This window comes from Phocoena phocoena, chromosome 7 (assembly GCF_963924675.1).
Source record: "Phocoena phocoena chromosome 7, mPhoPho1.1, whole genome shotgun sequence".
NCBI classification, from domain to species: domain Eukaryota; kingdom Metazoa; phylum Chordata; class Mammalia; order Artiodactyla; family Phocoenidae; genus Phocoena; species Phocoena phocoena.
Genome location: NC_089225.1, coordinates 7,455,941 through 7,478,382, shown reverse-complemented (window position 1 = coordinate 7,478,382; position 22,442 = coordinate 7,455,941).

The following is a 22,442-nucleotide window of genomic DNA, read 5'->3' as shown; positions in this document are numbered from 1 at the left end:
AAAAGCAGCAGCAAAAGGCAAAATGGGAATTCAGAGATGAGAATCATGGATAGCATTCAACTGGCCATTGCTGGATTAAAGATGAAGAGAGCCATGTAACAAGACAATGGAGAACTCAGTCCTACCACCACAAACAACTGAATTCTGCCCACAGTGTAAATGAGTTCAGACATGAATTCTTTTGCAGAACCTTCAAAAAGAAATGCACCCATGCTAAATCTTGACTTTGGACTTGTAAGACCCTGAGCAGAGAATCAGGTCACCTTGTGGTAGACTTATGATCCACAAAACTATGATATAGTAAGTAGGTATTACTTTAATCTAATAAACTGTGATATGTCATGCATCCATAGAAAACTAATACCAGGTGCATATATTTGCAAAATTAAATTATGCATCATATTTTGAAGCTCCTTTATGAAAGAAGGTATTGCAAATATTTTTCATATAAAAAATGCATGTTGATTATACAGAGAATGGATAAACAACAAGTTCCTACTGGATAGCACAGGAAACTAATTCAATATCCTGTGATAAACCATAATGGAAAAGAATATGAAAAAGAATGTACCATTTTGATGTACAGTAGAAATTAACACAACACTATAAATCAACTATATTTCAATAAAATAGATTTTAAAAATGCATGCTGACAAAATATTTAATATCTGTATATTTCCTTTATTATCTGGATCATAACTTATATAAATGATTATGTATTTATGGACATATAGATGATTTCTATTTTTGCTATTAAGAATCAATGTTGGAAAAAAAAAAAAAAAAGAATCAATGTTGGGCTTCCCTGGTGGTGCAGTGGTTGAGAGTCCGCCTGCCGATGCAGGGGACACGGGTTCATGCCCCGGTCTGGGAAGATCCCACATGCCAGGGAGCTGCTGGGCCCGTGAGCCATGACCGCTGAGCCTGCGCATCCGGAGCCTGTGCTCCGCAACGGGAGAGGACACAACAGTGAGAGGCCCGTGTACCGCAAAAAAAAAAAAAAAAAAAAATCAATGTTATGATGAAATGACCATCTTTGTACGCATGTCTTTGTAAAATAAATAGACTATATGTGGAATCACTTTTTAAATTTCACATGAATATATAAACGCAATAGATAACTAACACAAGCAACCAAGTCTTTGCTGTATACATAGTTCATAGTTTGTATATGTTACAAACATAAATTCTTGAATCTTCTGATACAGTCAGGTACATTTTTGCAGAATCTATTTAATTCCTTTATTCTGATCCCTAAGTCCATAACAGTTTGTATTTAATAATTGATGCTTTCAGTGGTTACATGCTCTAAATAACTTAAATAATGTGTTAAAACAAAGCATGCTTTTGAGACTAATTATGTGGTATTAGGTTGAAAGGAAAAGCATCATAAATATTTATAGTGGAAGAGATGGCTATGTGACCACTAAGAGACAAAGTGCTATCTAGAACCCCCAAATTAAGAGGGGGAAAGAGACAAAGATCAAATACTAATAACTCAAGAATGTAATGGTTATGATTCAGAAAGAAGACTTTATATCTCAGTTTACTAGTTCCTTTTTTTTTTTTTTTTCTGAAAGTTGCACATTTGGTATGAGACTCAAAAGTGGATTTCAAATACATAGATGAGTCTGGCAGGGAAAACCAAACTGAGCACTAACAAAGCTTTATAAACAAAGCTTAGGAATGTGAATGAGTATTTTGTTATTGGAGGAAATCTGCCTCATTTTAGGGGGGTATATTGAGGAAAAATGGTCTCAAAATGCAATATACTGGGACTATTCTTAGTGGTAAAATAAATCTGATATCAAAAGGCCCAGGTTTTCCAGATCAAAACCAGCATTTCACCTAATGGGAAAACAAAGATGATTTGGGCAGGAGCTACGTAAGAATAGTCACTGTCTTCAATACTAGGTAATATTTTGTTGGAAATACGTGCTATTGAAATTGTTAAAAAAAATGCAATTATATGAATTATAATTGAAAAATATAAAATTAAATTTGTATATGGTTTGAATATGATTATACAGGTATCCCCCACTTTTCAAAAGTTTGCTTTACAGCACTTCACTTTTATGAAAGACCTACATAAGTACCTGTTTTCGCTAACTGCAAGAAAACTGAAGAGGATTTTCACTTTTAAGAAAAATGTCTAAAGTGAAAATAGCGTCCAAGGATTGTTTTGCAGGGAGCTGTTACAGAGCGGTTTGCATCCCAAGCAGCAGTGAGCGTGGCGCCCCCAAGCTTCTTCCCTGGAACTGCAGTCTGCATCTCAGCATCAAGCTGCTATGGCTATGAACTGCGTCTGTGAGCATCTGTGCTTTGTCTCATATTTTGTGTATCTGTCAGCAAGATGTGTCCTAAGCAAATTAACAGGATGTAATGAGCTAAGTGAAGTGTAGAGTGATGGGAAAAAAATAGGCTAGGAAAAAGATCAGAAAAAGCAAGAAGAACAAGGACATCATGAGATAAATGAAAACAATTTAATACAGTAGGAATGTAGTTTTCAACCCAATACTGAGAGAGAAGGTAAGTCTTACGGGAGCTGTGGCATGTTGTGTTGTAAGAGGCATCTAACTGTTATCCTAGGGAAATGGAAACCCATGGTAGCTGGGATGTATTGGGAACTGGGGGCATTTAAACTTTGTTCTTCATACCTTTCTGTAGCTGACAAACTCAAACAGAAAAATAAAGGTGTATGTATTTATAGGCTAGAGACATTGTAGGTTCTTCAGTGAAGGTAACAAATAAGAAAGATGGCATTTAAAGTAGATTAAGCAAATGTCAGGGAATGGGTCAGTGGCAGAGAAGAAAAAGAAAGGCAGGAGGGAGAGCTCAGAGTAGGCAGGTATAGCCATCCAAGCAAGAAGTGTACAGGGTCTGCATAATGGAGCTCACAAGGAAATAAAAATATTGGCTAATTTGAGACCCTAGGAAGGAAGAAGTGACAAGACTAGTAAGTAAGCTGTAAGTGATGAAGGAGAAAGTGATTCCAAATGTGTAGGCTGAGACCAGGCATAGAATTATGTTATCACTTGTCAGATTAGAGAAGTGATTTGACAATTTACCATGAGGAAATCACAGTCTCTCCAGCATATTTCTGAGCAGTATCCAAGTGGCTTTTGGCTCAAACAAAAGACCCCACACACCTCCAATGAAATGTTTGTGATAGATCCATTCATTCACTTATTCTATAAACAGCAATCTGTAGCAGCCAAGCACTATGACAATAAAGACCCTCAAGAAGATCAAGAACCAGTAAAGCATATTATTTTGAGCATCAAAGTGGCTGTATTTAAGGTAATTTGACAAATACTTGTCAGACATGTTAAGTATTCTCAAAGATATTCATGCTGAAGCAATATACACAACTCAGGATTGCAATACCAAGAAAAAATTGCTATTGCTATTTTTGTGTTATTCCTATGTATTTTATCTATGGAGCAGTACCATTCAATAGTCAAAGTGAAGCCCTTTATCATAGGTGGACTTCCTATTGTATGGAATAAAATCATTCTTACTGCAAAGATAAAGGAGCTGCATTATTTTTGAGTGGAAATAGGTGGGTCTGAACATTAGTGCACTTGACTTCTGTTCATCTGTTTTCTCGTCCATTTTAAATAGACAGGTGTCAAATTCCTTGCATATGCTATATTCAATTTTTTGTACATTAATTAATGAATCAGCATTTCAGGACATGCCAGGTTAGCACTCTGCTGTCCATCAGTCGAATTGGCAATTACTTTCACATCTGTTAGCACAGTATGGTTTGGGGAATGTTATTGCAGCCTACTTTTATGACTTAAAAAAGGGAAGAAAATGGAAAAATGAAAGTGCTGATATAAGTGATAAGAACTCTATGTCTTCTTGTGAACTCCCTTACCTTCACTTCTAAAGGAATGCAATTGAGAGCAAAAAAAAAATTTTATGCTAAGAGCAACTCAGCTTCTATGAGATCAACGTGAGTAAACTTAAGCCATTAAAGAACAAAATGTTAAGAAAACCGTAATGATGGAAGTAAATATTCAAAATTGAAGTGTCATTAAATGAATGAAACTAATTTTAATTTCTTGTAAATGAAAATCATGGTTATAATGAATGACAATAGTTTGTTTTTCTCTGGTTGGTAATTGTGCACCTTTACAAAAAATGCTTTCTTAGGAAATGAAGGACAGAACTGCATGTTTGGAATTTCAGGTTCTGAGAGGCACTTTTCATCCACTCTTGCACTTGAAATTCAAAACAGCCCTGGGAATGGATTATTATCAACCCTATCTTGTTGTTGACAAAAACCGAAGTTTATTCAGAAGCAGACTCACAGACATAGAAAACAGACTTGTGGTTGCAAAGGGGGAAGGGTGGGGAGGGAGGAATGGATTGGGGGTTTGGGATTAGCAGATGCAAACTATTACATATAAAATGGATAAACAACAAAGTCCTACTGTATAGATCATGGAACTGCATTCAATATCCTGTAATAAACCATACTGGAAAAGAATACGAAAAAAAAATATATATATATATACACACCTACATATATATATATATATATATATATATATATATATATATATATAAAACTGAATCACTTTACTGTATACCAGAAACTAACACAACATTTAAATCAACTATATTTCAATAAAATAAATTTTTAAAAAACAAGAAATCCCCAAATCTGAAGTTTCTTGTGATTATTAAATTGATCACGTTAAATAACTTTTGAATAGTAGAGGTGAGACTTGTAGGGGTGCAAAATCTGCCACCCCCAAATGTCTCTGCCATGCAAATTAGTTCAAGCTAAAAACAATCAAGGCCCAACATACTCAGGGAGAAACTTTTATCTTCTCTCTAAATGCCTAAGACTAATTTAGATTGAAGGGCTGTTCCTGGAATAGAGTTATCACCAGAGATACCTTCAAAGACTATGAGCCAGCTGGGATGGGGAAACTCTTAGAGCTCAGAGTCCACTCTCTGCCCCATTATCTCTGATGACCCAGCAAATATTTATGTATCAAACATTGCTTTTCCTTCTCCATGTCAATTGCCTTCTTCCATTTCGAAGTCCCAAACCCCTACCCCCAACATCCTCTTTTGTCTTTACCTAAAGATGATTTAAGGGGAGGCCTTCAGTCATTTTGGTGTGTTACCCAGTTTTCCTGCATCTCTCCCATGCATACATGTTATTAAACTTGTTTGGTTTTCTCCCATTCTCATGTCAATTTAATTATTCTACCAGCCAGGAGAACTTATAAGGGTAGAGGAAAATTTATTTTTTCCCTCAATAGACTCAAATCATATACTGACTATACATCTATATCCACATATAAATTTACTGCATCAAGCTAATAAATTGCCTGAAAACATATTTTATCTAAAACCAGAAATTTATTTTTTCTGGAAAACTGTAGTACGAAGATGATAACCTAATAAAATCTGCAGTTACATTTCTTTGTGGCACCATTAGTCACTGTTTCAGTCTATGATTCCCCCAAAAGCCAGAGCCTGGAATGACTGCTTAGATCTGAATACTGGTGGAGAATGTAATTCCTAAGAGCAGAAGTGGAAGATGGGAGGTGATGGAGGGAGGTCGGAGGACTGATATAAGGGTGAGTTAAAGGTGTGTCCACCATTGCAGGTGCTCTGCTCCTCCAAGACCTTCAGCAAAGGTCTTCACGTGGAATGAGGCATAGGAAGCAAATTCCAGATGACAAAGGGACACATTTATCCATGGGCTCTCATTTCCACTGGTCAAAATTTTCCCTCTGAAGACTTAGGACCCCTTTACCCCCACTTCCAGGTTGTGCATGCATGGGTACACAGCAGACTTCCACAGGGGTGGCAAGAGGAGCTTAGGCTATGAGGCAAGACCCTGGTGGGTTGCTCCTGTTTGAACTCATTTGGGGTCCACACAGAACTGGCCACCACAGTGATGGCTGGGATAAGAGATAGGGGAGACCAAAATGAGATGAACTGGTGTACGAGACTTGACCAATATATTCAGATATAGATTTGCACAAAATATATGTCCATATACGTGTGTAGGTACACATGGTCATCCATCCGTTCTAAAATATTTTTGTTGAAATATGTTTAAAACAATATTTTAAAGCCTAAAACAATTTTTTTAAACTTTGTGTTAGGAAATGGGAAAAATATGTAGACATACACACACACAGGCACACACATACACATATATACTCAAAGAGTCCCACCCATCAAAGACATAAAGTATACTGAGGAAAGGAGATAAACATACAAATACCAGTACATGTGTGCCGACAGTTCTCTACTAGAATTACATGAGTGTCCTCAAGGTGTATCAGGTGGTCAATTCTCCTTAAGAATTGGAAAAAGGACCTAGTCTTTCCAGACAAAGGAGGCTTGACAAATGTTCAGCTTTGACATCATGAAAAAGCTCTGTCTTGTAGGTGTGAGAGGCTGAACTGAACCCAAAACCTAGAACTGAAGGTTTTAGGTGGGCACATAACAAAATTTCTGTTTCTACTTCTTTCTATGGTAGAAACTCTTCTTACAGGAAGTGAGGTGGTAGATTGGAGAAAGAGGAATGATAACAGGGAAACCATTAGGAAGTAGTGATAAGTAGGCAAAACATGACACAGGTCTGCAGTGAAGCAGTGACTGAGGTTGAGGGTAGGATTGGAGAGGAGGACAGAATTCAAGAGATATTTTAATGAAAGAAGTTGGGGACCAATGGGTGTTGGGAGGAAGGGAGAGAAGAAAGGGAATCTTTCCAGGTGCTTCTCTTAGGTAACTGCATGAATAGTGATTCCATTCAACAAGGCAGACACCCAGGAGAAAAAGCTAGTTTGGAGGTAAGGGATGGGGGATTAATGACTTTCAGCTTGTGAGTGGTGTTTGAGGTTCTCTGTGTATGTGGGGTGTGTGAGTGTATGTGATGTGTGTGTTTGAGTACTACCCAAGTGCAGATGGCATTTTAGCAATTGCAGAGAGGTCTCCAGATTCCAGGGACACATCTGGGTTTGTTGAAGCCTGGGACAGGTTGAATGAAAGCAACAAGAACACAAAAGGTGGGAAGAAAGGCTAAAAACAGAAAGTGGGAAAAACAGTATTTAAGACAGAGGAAGAATGGCTGGTGATGTCTGTAGAGAAAAATCAGAGGGAAATTTTCCCAGAGAAGAGCCAAGGAAGAGTGGTGGCAGAAAGCCAAGGAGAATGTTTAAGATGGCTGAATAAGCATCCCCATCAACATTATACAGAAATCCAGAAAGAATTTACAAAGATGTCCTTGGACTTTAACAGTTCAAAATCAGTGATGACCTTGGGTTAACAGTCATGACATTTGACAAAAGACAGGCCCCAGTGAATAAAGGTGGTGAGTGTGTGTGTTTGCGGGAGGGGTGTAGGAGGAAAAGGAAAAACAGATAGAACAGAGCTGGTGGAGCAGGATACAAAGTCAAAGTTGATTTCCTTTTAAAAATTTTTTTAGTATATCAGAATGTTGAGAAGTCTCAGGCAGAGAGGGAAAGACTCAAAGTTATAGGAAAGCGTTAGATGATTAACAGAGCAAGATTCCAGCACTATTTAAAACAACCAAGACATGGAAGCAACCTAAATGTCCATCGACAGATAAATGGATAAAGAAGATGTAGTACATATATACAATGCAATATTACTCAGCCATAAAAAGGAATGAGATAATGCCATTTGCAGCAACATGGAGGGACTTAGAGATTATCATACTGAGTGAAGTAAATCAGACAGAGAAAGACAAATATCATATGATATTACTTATATGTGGAGTCTAAAAAAAGTGACACAAATGAACTTATTTACAAAACAGAAATAGACTCACATAAAAAACAAACTTATGGTTACCAGAAGGGGAAAAGAGGAGGGATAAATTAAGAGTTTGGAATTTGGGATTAACATAGACACAGTACTGTATATAAAATAGATGAAAAACAAGATCCTATTATATAGCACGGGGAACTATACTCAGTGTCTTGTAGTAACATATAATGGAAAAAAGAATATATATATATGAATCACTTTGTTATACATCTGAAACTAACACAACATAGTAAACTTCAATGAAAAAAGAAAAAAAAGAAACAGCATGCTTCCAAAATAGATGTGAGGAGGTGTCACAAGTATATTGTTTGTCAGTTGTTTACTTTTTGTCTTGACCCTGTCATGAGTTAGCTATGGACATGTTGGCCTGTCTGCCTAATGTCTTTATGACTCTTCCATATTGGTAATACGAAAATTTGAATTACATGATCAATGAGACTCAGTCTGGATCTGAATAAAGATACTTCTCTCGAAGCAGGCAAAATCATCACCACTTAAGAGAACACTGTGAGCCTTTTGCTCTAATTGGTATTTATCCCCAGACCATTTCAGATGCTGCAGGCTATTTTGATGGTGACAGGGACAGTGAGATTCCACCCGGATCTTAATCAACAGTCTTAATTAGGATAGGCTGTCACCTGCTGGATCTTCATTTTCATCACCTAGTGACCTTCTCTTGCCATTCCCCAGGAGACACATCCTGGAAATCATTTCTATTGAAATTGAACACAGAAGGCATTGCTTCAAAAGAGATTCATCCTGTTTAGAAAGGCATTCATGTGCTAAAGCAAGCAAGCATGGCCAGGACATACTTAGTTTCCTTTTGCAAGCTATATGACATTATGACTACGTTGTAAAAAAGCAGCAGAATGCTCTCTGCAAGCTTAAGCACAGAGCACAGTGGACTGTGCGTAACTGCTGGTAATTACTGAAGAGAGGCTAATTAGTCCAAGGGTTACAGCAGGTGATGATTTCCTCTAACTGCCCTTGGTACCTGGTGACCACCCTGTAGAAGCCCTTTGCTCCTCTGACTATCATCTGAGAATTTGCCGTCTCAGATTGCCCCATTAAGAAACAGGGACTGGAGAGGTACCCACCATGTTAGATCACCTTTAACAAGACAAAAGCCCTACCTAGTCTTGCTGCAGAAACTCTAATGACTTTCCCATGGCACATGCTTAGCTGAGTGGATTCTAGAGTAAGCCAGAGAAAGCATTGTTAGGAATAAAATGTTTGCATTTTTAGTGCCCACATTTATTTTGTTGACCACCCCGGTTTGTTTCCAAGGGAGGTCTCAAAGTTAATGAGATTGTGGCCATTTTATCACGGGTTCCTAAGTCCATCCTTAAACTCTGCCACTCAACACAGCCACTTGGGTATAACCATCAGTGTGACAAGAGGAGTGTTTCTTTAATTACTTTTTAATTTCAGAAAGGAGTACATTCGTTTAAAGTGAGCAAGTAGTTAAATTTAGACCTCAGAATGTTGAGTCAGAAGCATAGTAATAAATGTTTTGAATAAATTTTATAATAACTGTGATAGAAGTCTTCAAATTCTGGTGCCATGAATACTCTGTTGGGTTTAAAAGAAACACAATTCAAATTAGCTTAAAGTAGAAAAAGGAATTTACCGAGCACAACAGAAAAGGAGTGAAGACATTGGAGCCAGGGATGGGAATTGAATTGTGACTCTTTCTGTATCTTTTTCTCCAATCCTTTCCTCATGAGATTTCACTCTTTATCATTCACTTAATCCAAGAAGCTAGAATCCTGGTTCCCAGCTCACCCAATCTCACATCTTCCCTGATTTCCACCGCCCCCCCCGCCCCCCCGCCAGCTCTTGTTTGAGAAAACATTTAGAAACAGTAGCCTAATAATAACACTACCTGCAATGGTTCCACTACTGATTCCTTGGAAGAACTTTTCTGGTCAGCACTTGAGGCATTAGTGCTTGGCTGTTCAGGAGAGTCCTGAATGCCAGTCCTCATAGTACCAACCAGGCAGAGTCTCCCAAAGGGGAAAAAGGTGTAAGGGGAAAAAGCAACTACAAATATACAGTGCATATAGTTAGGGCAGAAAGGAGGGAAACAATGATTTTATTTGGATAGCTGGGACGTACCTCATAGATTAGATGGTGCTTGTGTGGATCCTTGAAAGACAAATATGTGATCACAAAGACAGAGCAGGCCTGAGGAGGAGGGAGTCCTTCACTCAGAGGAAAGACCACAGGTAGTCGTGCAACTTCTTGGGAAATGTACTTAGTTCGGTGGCGTGAAGTTTGGTAGGTGAGAGGTGGGGGTGATGATGGCCCAGGCTGGAGAAAAAATCAGCAGCCTTCCCTGGGGCCTTTGCACGCTGTGCTTAGGAATTCCAAGTTAATCCCATGTGCAAAGGAAAGCACTTGAAAGATTTTAGCCAGATTTGCCTTTTTAAAATTTTACCCCAGCAAGTTCGCTGATAATCAACTGGGCCAGAGGTAAGGAAGAAGCAGCAGAGACAGAGAAACACAATAGGAGGCTTTTGAGATTCAATTTCATCATCAATGAATTTATTTTTTTAACAAAAACATAATGGTATTAATGCAATACATGTGTTCCATTTTACAAGCTCTTTTGGTTGGACCATTGTAAATCATGCAAAAATAATTAAATGGTTTAAATTTCTTTTTCTGTTCTAGTTATTTTCTTATTAGGTACTTGGATGATTATGACCCTCCTAATGCCTTAAAAATTAAAACATCAGCAACAAGCATTGCAGAGTTAAGAATATGGGGCATCCATTCTGTGTTGCACATTCCGGGTAAGTATGTGTGTGATTATAGACTCACTCAGGATGACACTTGGGAGTGTGTAAGGAAGTACCGTTCCTTTCATCATCTCTGTCCCACAGGGTATTAGATAGCATAGTTAGTGGGAAAAATAGTAAATGACAAATAAATAAAATTGCTGGCCAATATGCCTTTATAATTCAGACTACAGAAGATTTATTCTGCTCTTTAGAGGGAAAATGATTAGAAGCTTTGGTTTTATATTTACAAAACTGTGTCATATAACATTTAGCTAGCTGAATTTATATTGTCTTTATAACTAATAACTTAAGTATAGTTGCCATTAGATCTTCCATTAATACCGTAGCCAATGCAGCCACAACATCTGTTTTCTTTAGATACTTTAAATTTCTACAATGCTGTGCTATTTCTGATATCACAACAATATGATAATTATTAATATGACCTAAGAGGACTGCCTAGGAGTTAAAATATACTTATCTTTTCCCAGTTATTCTCATCATTTGCTGTATGAATTTTCAGTAATTTCACCACCTGTGTCATTTTCTATCCAAATAATGAAGCTATGAGCATAGATTAACTCTAGTCTCCTCTAGTATGGAAATTCTCAAATTTGTACCGTCAGGTTTTTGGAGGACATGTCATATTTCCAGAGACTTAAAGCACATGTTGGCCTTTGCTGGACAAAGGAAAATAAACCATCTTCCCACAAGCCTGTTTTGTTTAAAAACAGCCTCATTCCAGATAAGGGCATTAATGGGGTTATTCAGTGGGTCATCCTGTGTGCTTTTCCATCCAAACTACCAACTGTTATTATACTGTGATGCTTAGCTTTTTTTTTCTCTCTAAATCATGTCTCTTTTTTTTTTTTTTTCTTTTTTGCGGTACGCGGGCCTCTCCCTGCTGTGGCCTCTCCCGTTGCGGAGCACAGGCTCCGGACGCGCAGTCTCAGCAACCATGGCTCACGGGCCCAGCCGCTCCATGGCATGTGGGATCTCCCCAGACCGGGGCACGAACCCGTGTCCCCTGCATCGGCAGGCGGACTCTCAACCACTGAGCCACCAGGGAAGCCCTTATTATTATTTTTTTTAATAAATGTATTTGTTTATTTTTAGCTGCATTGGGTCTTCGTTGCTATGTGTGGGCTTTCTCTAGTTGGGGCGAGAGGGGTCTACTCTTCCTTGTGATTCATGGGCTTCTCATTGCAGTGGCTTCCCTTGTGCAGAGCACGGGCTCTAGGCACACAGGCTTCAGTAGTTGTGGCACGTGGGCTGAGTAGTTTTGGCACATGGGCTCTAGAGCGCAGGCTCAGTAGTTGTGGTACACGGGCTTAGTTGCTCCGCGGCATGTGGGATCTTCCTGCACAAGTGATCGAACCTGTGTCCCTTTCATTGGCAGTCAGATTCTTAACCACTGCACCACTAGGGAAATCCCTGAAGAGCCACCTCCTAAAATGACACTATGTACATTTTTGTTGCCACATCACTCAAACTCAGTGGATGGCTTTCTAGCAACATCCCCTGTGTCACAAACTATTCATTCTCCAGGCACACACGTAGGTTTGCAGATTAGCAGAAGGGGTCAGGATTCTTACCAGTACTTTCTTGTGGTGTTTAAGGCCAGCTTTCAACAAAAGCTCAAGTGAAGTCGTTATCATTTTAAAAGAAAAAAAAAATATATATATATATATATATCTCAACATCTTTAAGCTATACATATTTTTGAATAGGAGACGTCAAGAAGTTAATAGTCTATCCCTTCCTACACTCTTTTTAGGTAAAAATCCCATCCCCTTCCCATCTACGGAACATTTATATATATATTTTTATTAATTGAAAATGATTTCTAATTTGCCCCATTGTGTGATTTCTCTATAAATCTCAAATCTAAACTGCCTCCACCATACAGCTCTCTCAGAGATATTTTTCTGAGATTCAAACTGGTCAGATTCAACATCACTTATAAGTAAAGAAATGAAAATACATTTTATGTTTTATCTTTTTATTAATCTTGACATGTTTATTAATCCAGGCAATTTATTAAACACTGTGAAGGTTTATTTTGTGGATGTAACTGTAAAAATTAAAAAAAAAAAATAGACACTCTGAGGCACTGTTGTTGTAAGGAAAAATTAGAACAATCTCTCTGGAAGGCTTGGCAATACACATCACAATTTATAATAAACATATGTGACCCAGTCAAATTTCTACTTTTTTAGAATATATCTTTCAGACAAATACATATATACATATGTATGTTGTTATATACATATATATATATCAGATAAGATATAAAATACATATATATGTATATATATAAAAATATATATATACATATATCGGATATATATGTATATCTATATATACAAGTACAAGAAGTACAGGTAGAAGAGGTATAGATACAAAAACAACTTAAATAACCAGAATGGATTGTTGATGAAACATATTGAGATGCATTATTTAGATGACATACTAAGCCACTGATTTTTTGTTTTGTTTTTTGTTTTTTTAGGTACGCGGGCCTCTCACTGTTACGGCCTCTCCTGTTGCAGAGCACAGGCTCCGGACACGCAGGCTCAGCGGCCGTGGCTCATGGGCCCAGCTGCTCCGCGGCATGTGGGATCTTCCCGGACCGGGGCATGAACCTGTGTCCACTGCATCAGCAGGTGGACTCTCAACCACTGCGCCACCAGGGAAGCCCTAAGCCACTGGTTTTTGAAATGAATTAGATTTACACGTGCTAATCAGGAATCATCTCTAGGATAAAATCCAGATGCAGAATAGAATGTATTTATATACTCTCTTAGTTATGTGTGTGAACACACTTCAATGTTTCTAATGCAGGAGTTGACTCTGAGAAATGGAACTAGAAGAAGAGAGGGATGGACAGTACTCTGTGTTTTCATTGTTTATATTTTGCTCAGTTTGGAGTTTTGCCACATGAAAACATTATTTTAATACCATAAAGGGGCAGAGCTCATTAAAATAAAAACAAGATGGAACCAAAATGGAGCATGTCTCTTCCTTGATTACAATGTCATTTTTGTAAATCTTATAATCTCAAACTAGACTCTAGTAGTTTATAGTAGTTCCCAGAACCTGCCAGGCATTTTCTTTCCTATTTGTCTGAAATGTTCTTCATTCCTTTTCCTTCTGGCTAATAAGCCTCTTATTTCTTGGAACCCGCTGCCATCTTCAGCTCCTTTATGTATGTTTTTCTGTTCACTGCTGCGGTGGATGCTATGGGCTGCTCGTTATACTGTCATTCAACCCTCCTTCTTGGGGATCTTCTGCTGCTTCAGAGAATGAGAAGTTAAAATTTGCATTCCCCAGGCTCCATTTGTAGCTATGTTTCTTGATGCAAAGTAGGTTTTGCTAATCAGTAAGGAGTTGTGAGGTTTTTCCGAAAAAGTGTTGCAGTATGGTGATCACAGTTTCCAGACTTCGCCCTTTTAATTCCAGAATCACACCTCCTATAATCTGTTCTTGGACTCATTATGTTGACACGTTCATGGTGGTAGCTCCCCTCCTGTGGTAGTTTTGGAGCATTTGGGGAGTCACTCCTGGAAGGTCTGTTGCATGCAAAAACAAGGATGATCTAATGAACATAATTTTCAATGAAAGTTCTCAGAAATAAGAATACTTATTGTTTGATTCCATTATAGAATATTCAAAATCGGCAAAACTACCCTGTGATCATTGAAATCAGGATAGTGGTTAACTTTGGATTGGATAGAACATGTTTGAGTAGGTCATAAGGGAGACCACTCTGGTTTTATTAAAGTTCTCCTTTTTTTCATCTAGCTGGATATATGATTTGTTTACTAACTAAATTCAATGAATGGTTCGTTGACAAACTAGGTATTTTAGGTTTGTTAAGTTACACTACCATTAAAAAACTTTTACTTTTAAAACTGTAAATATGATAAAAATCACTGTGCTATTTACCTGTCATGACTTGTATAGTAGACTGAACTGTGTTTGGTGAAAAAATATGCTGAAGTCCTAATCCGTGATGCCTGTGAATGTGACCTTATTTGGAAATAAGGTCTTTGCTGATGTAATCAAATAAGTAAAATGTAATCATATTGAATTACAGTTGTATTTCTGTTGTATCAGTTGCAATGTCGCCTCTTTCATTTCTGACATTTGAGACTTTGATCTTTATTTTCTTAGTCTAACTAAAGATGTGTCAAATTCATTTATCTTTTTAAAAAATCAGCTATTCATTTCATTGGATTTTTCTACTGTTTTTCTGGTCAATATCTCATTTATTTCTGCCCTGATATGTTATTTCTTTCCTTCTCTAACTTTGGGCTTACTTCAGTTCTTCTCTTTCTATTTCCCTTAGTTATAAGTTAGGTTATTTGAGATTTTTCTTTGTTTCTTATGTAGACATTTATTGCTATAAATTTTCCCTTAGAACTGCTTCTAAAATTTGTAGTTTTTGCTTTCTTCATTGCCGCATTGATTGTTCAGGAATTTGCTGTTTAATTTCCAAATATTTATTAATTGTCCAGTTTTCCTCTTGTTATTTGTTTCTAGTTTCATACCATTGTAGTCAGAAAAAATATGCTTGGTATGATTTTAATCTCCTTAGATTTACTAAGACTTATTTTGTGGTCTAACATATGATCTATCCTGAAGAATGTTTCATGTACACTTGAGAAGAAACTGTATTCTACAGCTGTTGGAAGGAATATTTTATACATGTCTGTTATTTATTTTGGAGCTAAAGTACAGTTTAAGTCTAGTGTTTCCTTATTGATTTTTTGTCTAGATGATTTATCCATTGTTTAAAGTGGAGTATTAAAGTCTCCTACTATTATTGTGGTATTGTCTATTTCTCCCTGCATAACTTTTAGTATTTCCTTAGTATATGCAGGTGCTCTGATGTTGGGTGAATACATATTTTTGATTGTTATATCCTTTTCATGAATTGACCCCTTTATCATTATATAATTCTCTTGTCTCTTGCTATAACTTTCGAGTTAACATATAGTTTATCTGATAGCTCTCCCTGCTTTCTGTGGATTTCTACTTGCATAGAATAACTTTTTCCATCCAGTCACTTGGGCTGAGCCCATGGATATTTAAAGCCAAAGTGAGTCTCTTGTGGGGAACTGGGTCTAGTTTTTTATCTATTCAGCCACTCTGTGTCTCTTGACTGTAAAATTTAAACCATTTACATTTGAAGCAATTATGAATAAGTGAGGAAGGCATCAAGAGAAGAAAAATGGAACAAGAGAACTACAAAACAGCCAGTGTAAGGTCCGTTGGCCCGGGTGAGAGGAGGCCCGGGGGGTAAGAGAAAACATCGACCAGTATGAGGAAGGAGAGGCATTGGGACATAACGACCTCACCTGTTCTGGGAATCAACAAGAGACTCTAACTTCCTGTCCAGAAAACAGTGGGGCTGACGGGAAGGGAAAATGGGCTTACGCCCCACAACAGACCAACCAACACCTGGCCCTGCTGTATCCTCACCAAATAAGGAATTACCCTGTATAGCAAACCACCCCCACCCCCCCGCAAACCACCCTTTCCTTACACCTCAATAAAATCTCCCACGCCTAGGACTGGGCACGACTTCTCTGGCCCCTTTCTCTCGGACCAGTGAACCTCGCCCGGGAGCGCTCCCTAATAAAGCTCACTTGAAGCTTTCCTCTGTTTTGCGGTGCCGTTTGTTAAGATCCGACCTTACAGCCAGAAAACAATCAAACAATCAGCTGACATTTGTAAGTCTCTCTCTCTCTCTAATATATATATTCAATTCACCATGTTTAACCAAAAAAATTCTATCAATGTTTACTTACAAAAGTATATTCCAGAGATTATTTTTTGGACTTTATACCAATCCAAAAATATATTACTGTCTTAAAATAACTAAAAATAACTGAGGAAATCTATGAATCATGATCTTTCATGACATAATGAGGAAAAGGTTGCCAACTCAATGAATTATTAATACATTTTTAATCTTGACTGTGAAAAATAAAGTGAGCCATTTTTACTACTGCTGTTAATATTATTCATATAATCTCTGTGTATAATTCTATCCATTCTTCTAATGTAAATATTAATTTATTTCTCATGCTTGCTTTGTGTTAAGAAAATCTAACACTCTGAAATTTTCAACAAGTACAAACTAGTTTATTTAGCAAAATGGTCAACACAGGGTGAAGGGTCAGCTGTTAACTTTCATTTAATTTAAAAACTGATAACTCTGTGGACGTTTCTTCTGAAAAGTTAGACAGTATCTTTTAACAGACTGTGTAGAGAATTGAAATTCAGAAGACCTAAGTTATGGCTTGCTTCTGCCAAGAGCTGTGTGTTTCAATCATTTGTAAGTACAACTGTATAAATAATTTGTAAACGTCATGTGACTCTGTATTCTAAAACTTTTGTATGATGATATTTTCTGATATATAGGAAAATATTAAAACTTTCTAAACTTCCCTAATGAATAATTGTAAAGTGATCTCATTGGTATTTATTTTTATTTTATGTTTTGCAACATACATGGGGTAGAAAATTGACAGGATAACGTGAAGGACAGTATGAACAGTATGTTAATGTTATCCCTGGCTCTGATACAGCAAAACAATAAAATAATAGTCATTAAATACCTTCACTTAGTAAACGTAGGCTGTCATGAAGTGATTCTATACTACTGATACTTGGCACTGATGAACATAATGACCATTTAGTGTCATTTCAATGTTTTTGGATGCCTCAGTTCTGCTCTGAAAATACTACGTGGAAGTCATGTAGAGGTCAACACCATTTAATTGCTCCTTTCAAAAAATAGGGTTGGAGTGTGCAGTAAGAGATCTAAACCATCATTTAAAAGGGTAAGCATCTCTTTCTCTCTCAGCATACACACTGGCTGTGTTTCCTTGCTTGGTACAAATGGAAAAAATAAGAACATTGAATGAGAGGAACCAATATTCTTAGGCAAATGTTTAGGCTAGTTCACATTACCAAAGTGAAGTTTGCGTTATTTAGACCAGAGTGAAGTGGCTAATAAACCATTCCATAGATTTTCTCTGTGAAGTTTTCAGGTACATGATGGATTTCTAAGGACCATCTAAAGAATTAGAATGTTAAAGTATGAAAGAAAAATCTAGTTTGCGTAGGACTTCTCTGTTATCATGGAAGATGCATTAAACCAGGGGTTCCCAATCCCCAGGCCACCAACCAGTACTGTTAGGAATGGGGCCACGTAGCAGGTGAGCAGCCGGTGAGCGAGTGAAGCTTCATCTGCTGCTCCCCATCACTCCCTATAGTTCGCATTATCGCCTGAACCATCCCACCCACCGTCCGTGGAAAGATTATCTTCCACGAGACCGGTCCACTAATGCCAAAAAGGTTGGGGATTGCTGCATTAGACCAGGATACAAGTGATCAAGTTCTGTCAGTCTGTCCACTTTAGTGATACAGAATGATAGTGTGGCATCCAGCAAGTGAGTTGTCTCTAAGGGATTTAATTTTCACCTCTGTGAAATGGGAAAATGATCACTTGCCTATTGAGAGGAGTCATTGAAACTCTTTTGAACTAATATTTTTGCATACCAATAATGTTTTATGAACATATTTTATCATACAGTGATTTGACTAGAATGAGAAAATGCAGGGTATTACAAAGAAAAAATAAAAAATTACTCACAATACTTGCACTCAAAAATAACTATTTTGAGTGCTTAATCTCTAAATGTATTACAGTCATATGGACATGTTATTCTGTTATCAAATGACATTGAATTAGTCAATTTTCTTTTTAACTGAACAATAGTATGAATAATATTTGAGGTCAAAAATTTTAATTCTAATACATTGTTCTTAATAATTGCATAACATCTAGTACATCAAGTATATCATGCCACATGTAAACAATCTGCTACTGCTTAACATTATAATTGTTCCTAGAAAAACAGATAACCAACCAGGACCTACTGTATAGCACAGGGAACTATACTCACTGTTTGGTAATAACATATAAGGGAAAAGAATCTGACAAAGAATGTAATCATTCTGAACTGTGCTGTACACCTGAATCACTGTGCTGTAGACCTGAAACTAATACGGTATTGTAAATCAACTATACTTCAATAAAAATAAAATTTTTAAAATTAAATCTAAAAAATTGCTCCTGGAGTCACACAATTATAAATGGTAATTTTCATATCTTTATTGAGATATAACTAACACAAAATCAACTTCACACATTAAAATTTATAAGATGATAAGCTTTGCTATATGTGCACATCTGTAAAAGTGTTACAACACTCAGGATAATAAATGTATCCATTTAAAGTTTATTCATGACTCTGTATAAGCTTTCATCCCCTTTTCAGCTCACCTGTAGTCAGGCAACCACAGATCTACTTTCTGTCACTGAATAACAGTTCAATTTTAGAGTTTTAAACAAATGGAATCACACAATATGTATTCAGGATTGCCTGTCTTCTTTCACTCAGTATGGTTATTTTGAGATTCATCCATGTGGTTAAGTGTAAAACTGGTTCATTTATTTTTATTGCTAAATAGTATCCTTTGTATGTACATACCACATTTTCTTTATACATTCTCTTGTTGATGTACATTTGGGTTATTTCCAGTTTGGAAATAGTACACTTCCATACCATGTTAAAAAAAAATGTGCTATGACCATCTGTGTGTAAATCTCTGTATGGATGTATGTTTATTTTTTCTTTTCTCTTGGGTAAATACTGAAGAGTGGAATGGCTGGATTATAGTGTTGGTGTATATTCAACATTTTAGAAACCGTCAAACTGTTTTTCAAAGTGGTTGTACCATTTTATAACCTCATGAGGAACGTATGAATGTACCAGAGATTCTACATGCTTGACAACATTTGATGTGGTCAGACTTATATTTTCAGCCGTTCTAATAGATATGTAGTGGTATCTTGCTGAGGTTTTAATTTGCATTTCCCTGATGACTAACACTGTTGAAGATCTTTACATGTGCTATTTGCCATAAAAAAACTACTTTCAGGACTTCCCTGGTGGTGCAGTGGTTAAGAGTCTGCTTGCAGACGGACAATGCAGCAGACATGGGTTCAAGCCCTGGTCAGGGAAAATTCCACATGCTGTGGAGCAGCAAAGCCTGTGAGCCACAGCTACTGAGCCTTTGCTCTAGAGCTCGCGAGCCACAACTGTGGAGCCCTCATGCCTAGAGCCTGTGCTCCGCAACAAGAGAAGCCACCACAATGAGAAGCCCACACACCGCATCAAAGGGTAGCCCCTGCTCGCTGCAACTAGAGAAAGCCCACGCACAGCAACGAAGACCCAACGCAGCCAAAAAAAAAAAAAGACTTCTTTCAACATTTCTTATAGTTTGGAGCCCTAATGGTAATGAATTCTTTAAGCTTTTGTATGTCTGAAAAAGTCCATTACCTTTAGTTTTTGAAAGATACTTTGCTTGTACAGAACTCTAATTGTTTTTTCCTTCTTTCATTCCTTCCTTCATTCCTCCTTCCCTCCTTCCTTTTCTTTCTGTCTCTCTCTCTCTTTTTCTGTACTTTAAAGATATTGCCCCAATATCTTCTAACTTGAGTGTTTTCTAACTAGAAACCCACTGTTATCTCACCTCTATTTCCTCTGTATGTAATGTGCTCTTTTTCCCCCATGACTTCTTTGAGATTTTGCACTCATGTTTTTTGAGCAGTCTGATTATGATGTGCCTTTGTGTGGTTTTCCTCATATTTCTTGAAATTGTAGTTTATCTAGCTTATTGAGTGTTGGGTTTATGATTTTCATCAAATCTGAAAATTTTTCAGCTGTTATTTCTTAAAACATTTTTCTGCCATTTTCTCCTTCTTAAAGTCGAATTACATGTATATTAAGCCACTTGAATTTTTCCAGAGCTCACTGCTGTTCTTTTCATTTTTTTTAATTCTTTTTTTTTTCCTCTCTGTGCTTGATTTTTATAGTTTATATTGCTGCTTTGGATCTTTTTCTGTATCTTCCATGTCTCCACTTAACTTTTGAATGTATGGAAAACAATTATAGTAATTGCTTTAATATCCTTGTTTGGTATTCTAACATCTGTGTCAATTCTGGTTTGGTTTTACTCCTTGATGCAGATTATACTTTCCTGCTTTTTACACATCTGGTCATATTTGATTGCCAGACGTTGTAAATTTTTCCCTTTTTGGTTGAGAACTAGCTATTTTTGTATTTCTATAAATATTTTTGAGCTTTGTTCTGGGGCACAGTTAAATTATTTGGAAAATGTTTGATCTTTTTGGATCTCGCTTTAAATTTCTTTATTTTTTTCTTTTTTTAGGAAGGACCATGGCTGTGTTTAGTCTATAACAAATTATTCCTATCTTCTGAGAAGGATTGGAAATTGGGTGAGGCAAGTGAGGAATCCAGGGTTCAAAATAAGCATGCACTCCTCTTCAGGATCCTGCAAGTGCCTGCCTGGGTGGAAGTACCTACTTAAGAATGGGGCCCCAGATTGCAAAATGTAAGGAGGCACTTATTGTCATGAGCCAGTCCTGTAGAAAATTGGAAGTCACCACCACCTTAAATTTGCTCCTTCACTTCTGGCACCATTTTCCCATTCTGCTTTCTGTAGCCTTATATCCCAAGAATAATACAATTTTCCAGTGGGTTCTATTCTAATTCTCTCAGATGGTTCTTTCCCAGTCCTCTGAAGTTTTATTACACACGTGAGCCAATCACTCTGGTGAGCACTCCACAGGGACCCTCCACAACTGTTCAGGGTTACCTTTATGAGCATCTCTCTCCACATTGGCACTCTACCCTCCTGGACGCTAGACCTCCTGGACTCTTAGCTTCATCTCCTCAACTCAGTGTAACCTCTGAGCTCTGCTGGGTTACCCTTCCTGGGTCAGTCTGTAGACTCTTCAAATGTACTAAGCTGGGGCAGTCGTATGGTTCATAATATTTGTTTCCCATCTCTCAGTGACCCTTATCTGTCATTGTCTGATCTCTGATGTCTTGAAAACCATTGTTTCATAGGTTTCCCAATATTTACTACTGTTGAGGCAGTTGGGAGGGAAAATATGGTCCCTGCTACTTCATCTGAGCTGGAAGTAAAGTATCCTACAAATGGTATTCTGAAGAACACATTCATGTTTATATATTTCCACACATTTGTATTTTTATATAGAGGAATTGCTGTTTTTTGGAGGGGATCTATGCCAGTCTGAGTGCCTGCCATGCATAGAGCCCTCTTTTGAGTTAAGATTTCTGTATGTGCCATGTGCCCGGGTAGCCCCCTGAGGACTAGATGGGAGCTTTGACTAAAATTAGCACTCTGACATAAATATTTAGTATAAGTTACTGCTTCTTGCAATACTGAAAAGAGTAGGTTCTTGGCAAAGCACACCAACTTATGGCAGGCTGAAAGATGTTAAGTGAGCACAATTTCTTGAGACTACACAGTTTTTCATGTGAGAGAAGGTTGTTGGTGGTGCTCATATCTCTACCCAGAGTGATGTCTCACCAGTTCACAAGGAAACCCAAGTAGGGATTTGTCAAAACTCTTTTACTCTTAAGCTTTGCACCCTGACTTACCAGCATAATCACCCTTCACGGTTGCAAAATTGAGTTTAACTTGAACAGTGGCACTGCCATACAGATCTTATGTTCAAGTGCTAGATATGATTTTTGACTCTGCCAATAGCACCATCTTTCCACATTGACCACAGATTATGAGCAATGATAAGGTTTCACACAAGTGCAGTCACATTACAACGATGAAGTGCTGATGGATCTTTGGATGTACCCAATGAGTTCAAGGCATAAGATAGCCAGAGAGATGATG